Raw genomic sequence first — 7,445 nt, 5'->3', positions numbered from 1 at the left:
GAGAGAGAGAGAGAGAGAGAGAGAGAGAGAGAGAAAACATTTTCTTCATCAGTTCCTCTGTAGACTGACACCTTCTACACCTTCTTGACTTGGAATTATTTCAGTCATAACCAGGAGTAGAATTGCTGGAGTAGCATCATAAAAATGTTTGCAGTTCACTGCTCAGTGATGACTGTTGGGGAGGGGAATGTAGGAGCCTGTACTGAAAGTTGGATCTGGCCTCAATAGCAGCCTTAGGTGATAGTTCTTACTGCCTTTCAATCATGCTTTAACTCAGTTACTCCCTCCTCAAAGAGGTATGAAAGGCTCTTTATACCCCCATGGCTCAGGAAAAAGTGGTTAAGGAATTTCAAATTGACTACCATTCATTCATGAGTCTGATTTTAAAAAAATGATCAAAGAAAAGATATAAGTTGGGATATATAAAGGTAGAGAAAATTACTTTTTCCCCCAACATTTGGTTTGTAAGGTTTCATCTGCTGTTTTTACAAGACTACACAAATGTAACTCTAATCTCTCCCCCACCCCTCTCTTTCTCATTTAAAGAGCCTACTTACAAAACAATGTTTGGTTTGCATTTATATTTTAATAAATTCCTTTATTTGTTCTGATTGTCTACATATATATGTATATATTTGGGTATGCATGAGACAAAACATGTGTAGATCAGGGGACAAGATTCAACAGATGATTCTCTTCTCCCACCATGTGGGTCTCAGGGCTTTAACTTAGCTTGCAAGGCTTGGTTGCAAGTTTCTTTACCCACTGAACTATCTGACTAACCCTGCTCCAGCTTTAATTCATTCTCTGACTCTGTTGGTTTTCCCAATACCTATTGATGTGGCTCCCAAAGAGGAAATAATGGATCTAAAAAGAGATGAGTTTTTCTTCAAAGACGTCCTTGGCGTCCTCATTTCTCAGCCTGTACATTTCTGGATTGAGTGTAGAGGGAAGAAAAGTATGAAAAACTAAGAAATAAAGGCTAATAACATTGGAGATTCTGAACGTGGGTTTAGAAACACAAAGTCTCCAGTAGGGATAAACAAAATGCTTACAGATATGTGACAAAGACAAGTTCTGCCCTCCAAAGATGGCATCCTTAACACAGTAGAGAATACATGCACATAGATAAAACAAATTGAGATGAAGCAGAATGGGGCCAGACAGAGGAAGAAGCCAGTGATCCAAGCTCACTGGCTTAATCATTGGAAAAAGAGAGTTTCAAGTCCTAGAGGAAATCACAGAACTAGTGAATGACACTGGGCCACCAAAGCAGATGGAGAAGTCACAGCTGTGTTTATAACTACAAAGATCATTCCACATGACACTGGCCAAGACAGCTAACATCTCATGCATACACATGCTGAAACTTATGATGTCTTTGTAGCACACAACCATAAAATAGTGACGTGACTGTGAGTATTCCCATGGCAATATAACTATACATTTTGAATGAAAAACCTACAGTGTGCAATCTGTGGGGAAATGTAGGTACTATGCATGAATGAGCTAAATGAGTGAGATGAACTTTGGCACCATAACAGAAATGTAGCAGACATCCAAGCAGAAGAGGTATGTGAAAGGGACATGCATAGGAGAACAGAAACAATAGCCAGAGAAGTAACAGCAATAATGGAGATATTATCAATTAATACCACCAAGTCTAAAGCTGAGAAAATCATTTCCACCTCTGATTTTCTGGAAAACCCCATGAGAAGAAATTCAGTCGTTGCAGCAAAAATAGAAACATTCCTATTTGATCTGTGAGAGTAGGATAAACCATAAAGACAATCATTCCTAAAATTATAATTCATGCCATTTACAAATCAAATTCACTTGGTCAGGTCAATTCAAAAAGGCAATACAACTAATCCATTATTATGAAGTAGAAATTTCCTTTTATGTTAAAAATCAATTCAGTAATTTTAACTGACTTTTACTTCATGTAATCTTTTTAGATTCTGTATTTATTATCACTCATTTAAATAACAGAAAGTAAAATTATTGCTGATTTAAAGCAATGTATAAAATCTAATTTTTCTATGCACCAAAAGTTCACTCAGTAGACACACACACACACACACACACACACACACAAATTTATTTTGTTAAATTCATGCTTTTTTAAACCACAGTTCTATGCTTTAAATTTTTAATCTGTTAATCTGAAATAACTGTTCATATTTATGAAGTCCATTGTGATATTTCAAACCATGTATAAGATGTATAATGTACTATTTCTTACAGTATCCAATCCCTATCTAAATACATTGTTACAATTCTATAGACATTTATTTTGATAATTCTTAGGTTTTTTCTGTACATTCCTTTAAAAAATATTAATTTAAAAGTATATATACTATGTTGATCATAGCTCTACACAAAAAGGCTATGTCATGTTCCACTAACTGTGAATGATCGCCTATATGTGAAAAACATCAGAACCACATAGGTATGAACACTCTATCCCGTTTCTAAATTTTCTTTTTTCATTTTTATTTTCATTGATTTCTGGCTACTTAATATTTGCTTTAGAATAAGGAGACATGCATTTTCCATGAATATGCATTTAAATGAGAACAGAGAACTTAAAAATTCCACAAAAGTGACACTCACTAGAGATGCTGTGAAGGGACAGGTGTCCACTGCACACTCAGGTGGAGATGCTGCTAAGTCTCAGGTGTGGCATTCCATCACAGAGATTCTGGCTTAAGAGACTCGGGTGACATATGAGAATCTGTGGTTCCAACAACTGATGCGGCAAATTAGCTGTACTGAAGAAAACAAACAAACAAACTGCTCTGTCTATTATATCTGTAATATCACTTTTTCATCTATAGCATTTCACTTTGTACTGGGAATTAGGAGATTGATTCCATACAAGTTTACATCTATTCTCACACTCTTAAAGATAATCCTTCCCTACATCAGGCAGTGATATGCCTCTCATGTTTTCAATCCCCATGTTAAATATTCTCACTGCAATTGCATTTATCTCAAAGCTATTTATCTATAAAATATATAGGTCATATTGGACTCAGAGCAGCTGAGACCTAATACTGAGGTTATCTGAAAACTACTTCAGCATCTGTGTTTGCACCTAAAGACTTAGCTTCAGGTGGGCTTCATAGTAATATATGACAAGCCCTTGGATTGCAGAGCTACTGCCTCATTTTTCTATTTCTTATGATGTATTTGCTCCTGTCTCAATTCCTAGTTACTTTCAAGTCCAAACGTTTTAATTCCATTATTTCTTAAACCCTCTTAAAGCATGCACATATGGTGTCATTTCATATAATGTCAAATTTCAATTTCATTCATTAATTTATTACTTGATTTCTCAAAAGAGCAGCTCAGTGAAAAATCCTTAATTTTTACTTCAAACTCTTAGTTTGTCTGACTTTCAAGGTACCTTCAAGAATCACCTGGTTTCTAGTGATCTCTCTGACTCATCCTTAGTCTCCTAATCTGGTTTCTCCAGCAGTTTTAAATTTCTTTTAAATTCATTTTTGTACCTCTCTTCTATTTTCAATTTAATGCTTCAAATATTTGTAAACAAAACACTCTGTTCAAGTTTTCAATTCTACCTTTTGTCCTTAAACACACACAGACACACACACACACACACACACACACACACACACACACACACACACACACACACACACAGACACACACACTATATATATATATATATATATATATATATATATATGGTATATATATATATATATATATATATATGGTATATATATATTAGGTTAGATCTAATGCTGCTTGTATTTCTATGTTAACATTCATCCCCCAAAATTGTTTCCATGAGAGTCAGCATGTTTGCACATAAGACACTGAGGGACACTGCCAGCAATTGATTCTGATTGGTAAATAAAGATGCAACAGTTAAGGGAAAGCCAGACAGGGCTGGGTCCTTATGATTTTCCAGGGCTTGGAACTGTGAGGAGAGGAGGAATAAGAGGGTCCTCCATGCTGGGAAAGTGTAGAGGAGAGGAGACGCTATGCCTGAGAGGAGTGGAGGGCAGGGGGACATAGCCACCATGTAGGAGCCAGCTGAGTGTGAACTAGAGGTCCAGCTGGGTCCAGGGCAGTCAAGGTAGAATATAAAATTTAGTAATTTATAACTCTGAATTCTCAGTGCAGGGTAGATTAAACATATGGAGATCAGTGCCAGAAGCCATAAAGGAGAAACTAAAAACTAGCAAGTGATCTTCCTTAGATAGGCCTGTCTTTGACTGTCAAAGATAATGCTGGAATTGCTTTCTTCTTTAGCCAATGCTGAGAATTTCATTTTAGGAAATATTCCTGATAGTAATAAGATTTTCTTGCTATTATTAAATATGTATGATAATCACTAGGTGTTAGCCTATCCTTTTGAGTAGATTTCTGCAAAATGGTGAAGATATTCTGCCTTGTATTGATGCTATATACACATATTGATGGCTTCTTAATTCTAAATGATGATTCCATAAGAATTTCTAAAATTATATTAGTAATTCCTAAGCTCTTTTTTAATATAAATGCTATTAAGACCTTTCTGATGTCAAAACTGCATTTGAGAACTCTGCCAGTCTGCAAGTGTCACCTGTTAATTACTTCTGAGCAGCAAACAGGCATCCACAACTTACCACACATTCCAAGAGGTTGTAAAACCATTAACTAAAGGTCATAAAAGGGGGACTGAGGATTTACTATAGGTGGAAGGACAAAAGATGAACTATTGATTTGTTTTATCTATACAAAACTTCAGTAATAACTTAGTTATGGTCTTTAACTCTGTGGAAAATGTTAGAGCTAGTAACAGATGATGAATATTTAGCCAGATAATTACTCTTAATAGATATGCATGTAAAAACATTGTGTTGTAAATCTCTTACTCAATTTATGACTTGAATTTATGTTTGAATTTCTAGTGAACTTTTGTATAAAACTTAGAGGATGCTTGGAGAAACCATGTGGTCAATTATCCTAAAACAGTACAAAAGACTAGGAAAGATTACATTGTTGGGCATAACATTGGAAGGCATAGCATTGGAGAGATGGCATTGGGAACACAGAATTGGGAGTATAGGTTTTTTGAGTAAGGCATTGGGTGCAAGGGCATTGTTGCATAAGAGCAGGAAGAGAGAGCAAGATTAGAAGGAAAATGCAAAGTGGGATAATTTGGAAAGTGTAAGGGAACATAAAAATTAAGAGAGCAATATATAGAATGTAAGGGTGGGAAGCTGCAGAAAGAGCAGAAAGATCAGGCAGGCTTCTCCTTACCATGAGACAGAGACAGAACAGGTCTTTTTTTTGTTTTTTTAAGCAAGGCAAACTTATTCTTACTAAACAGGACAAAACTTTGTTTTTTAGAGACTTATGTTTAACTTATTTAGCAATAAAAGAGTATATGCATTTTCTTTCTCTATGCAATAAAGACTGCAGCTCATTTTTCATCCAGAATCAGTAAGTTCTTTCTGCACTGGCTCTTTGTCTTTTGCTCCATATACATATGAAAGTATGAACTTGTGTGTATGTATGTTATTATAAGTATGTAAGCTGGGCCCATATTGTTAGAATGGAAATACATAAATATGTATGCATGAATCTGTATATGAATTTATATGAATTTAATTCATATTTGCTTATATCAAAGTTTTTTTTTTCCTTCTGTGAGCATGACTCTCGTCTCCTATTTCAATAGAATGTTATTGCTTCAAACTTCCCACTACCCTAACAAGCTAGAACATCTGAGTTAGGAGGGAATAGGCTCTAACAATTAATCTGTAATCCCCTGCTGTTTTATGGTGACTTGATTAATGCCAGAGAGTGTAGCTTCTGGCCTCAAGAGAACACAGGCAGGTCAGCTACAGCAGCAAAGTGACATAGACTTAAGATAGGTAGGTGTTTTATTATGAAACAGCAAACAGGAACCCTAAATATCTCATGACTTACCACCCCCCACCGCACCCCCATGTTCTTCCCCCTGCATTGACTCAAGAAGAACCAACAAGATGGAAGAACAGCTGGGGCTGACCCAAAGCAGATTAGGAAGTGGCCAAGCTATTGTAATATTTAAGGTATATAAAAATAGTGTGTGTGTGTGTGTGTGTGTGTGTGTGTGTGTGTGTGTGTTTCATTCAGAAACCCAGAACATTAGCCAAGTAGCAGGAACAGGTAGCCAGGATTTATTTATAATATTTAATTCAACAGAAGGCATTCTAACCTAGAGCAAGAACTCATTTTTAAAAAATAATTGGAGATTCCCAAATAGAATTTAATAGGCAGGGAGAATTGGTTAGCAAAGCTAAACCAAGCCACTTGGTTCCTTCTCAAGCCTCGAGGATTCAGAACTAGTATNGTTCATATTAGTTTCGCACATGTGATTCTGGGGTTCCTGGCATAAAGCTGCAANATCTCCAGTCCAGCCCAGGGGTTGCACAGCAGGCTAATGATCCAGCTGGATGCTCTCTCTGGTTCTGGGCTGCTGTGAAAGCTTAAGCCACAGGTGATAGCAGCTCCANCTGGGAGAAGACAAGCAGCAGTGAACAAGATTGTCCTGTTGAGATAAGGCAGACTACAGAGAGCAGTAAAGGATAGAAGGGAACAATAAAGGAAAAGTATGGAAAGCATTATAAAAAATTTAAAATTAAGGCTCTGCAAGCAAGTGAATTCTTGGAACTTGGGAATTCTGAGACAGTTTAGCATGTCATTCAGTCATTAATTAGCCTGAAAATAAGCTCATACAGAAACATAGATGGGAATATAATTGAAGATAAATATATAGGAAAGGATGTTAATCCAAGTTATATAAAATGAAAGGGGGTATAAATATATCCACAGATAGTATTCTCCATAGAAGAGAGGAAATAAAGAAATCCAGGACCTTGATCTCAAATGTTTGAAACAAAAACACGGAGATATTGTGAAGTCCTATTTTTAACATATAATAATAATTGTTTAAAAATGTTTTAATTGCTTTGAGTTGTTTTCATTATCAAAATGATGGTGGTGATAAGTTTATTGGTATTAATGATATTACTAATATTCTGGGAGAGTTAAGTAGAAACTTAGGGGTTCTTTGGAAAGTCAGTTAGATGGTGTTTTGCTGGGGAAAACACATGAAGGCATATTTAGCTGAAGCACACACAGAAGAAAGGATGTTTCTGCTAAAGCAAGCTCATGAAAGGGCACATGATGAAGAATTCTTTGCTAAGAAGATGCGTGTATTGGTCCACCTTATAATGCATAGTTGAGTTGCATTTGTTGGGACTCCATAGAAACATAACAAAAAATTTCTGATGATGTGCTGCAATTTCTTGACACTTCCACAGACTCCATAAATTGGCAGAGTGATGCCAGCTGAGACAAACACACTTGCTGAGGCAAATCACATGGAGGATATGTGATATTTGGAATGTGTAAGTAGGACTCTACAGACAGTGGCA

This window comes from Mus pahari, chromosome 18 (genome assembly GCF_900095145.1).
Source record: "Mus pahari chromosome 18, PAHARI_EIJ_v1.1, whole genome shotgun sequence".
NCBI lineage: Eukaryota > Metazoa > Chordata > Mammalia > Rodentia > Muridae > Mus > Mus pahari.
Note: the sequence above shows the minus strand (reverse complement) of the source record.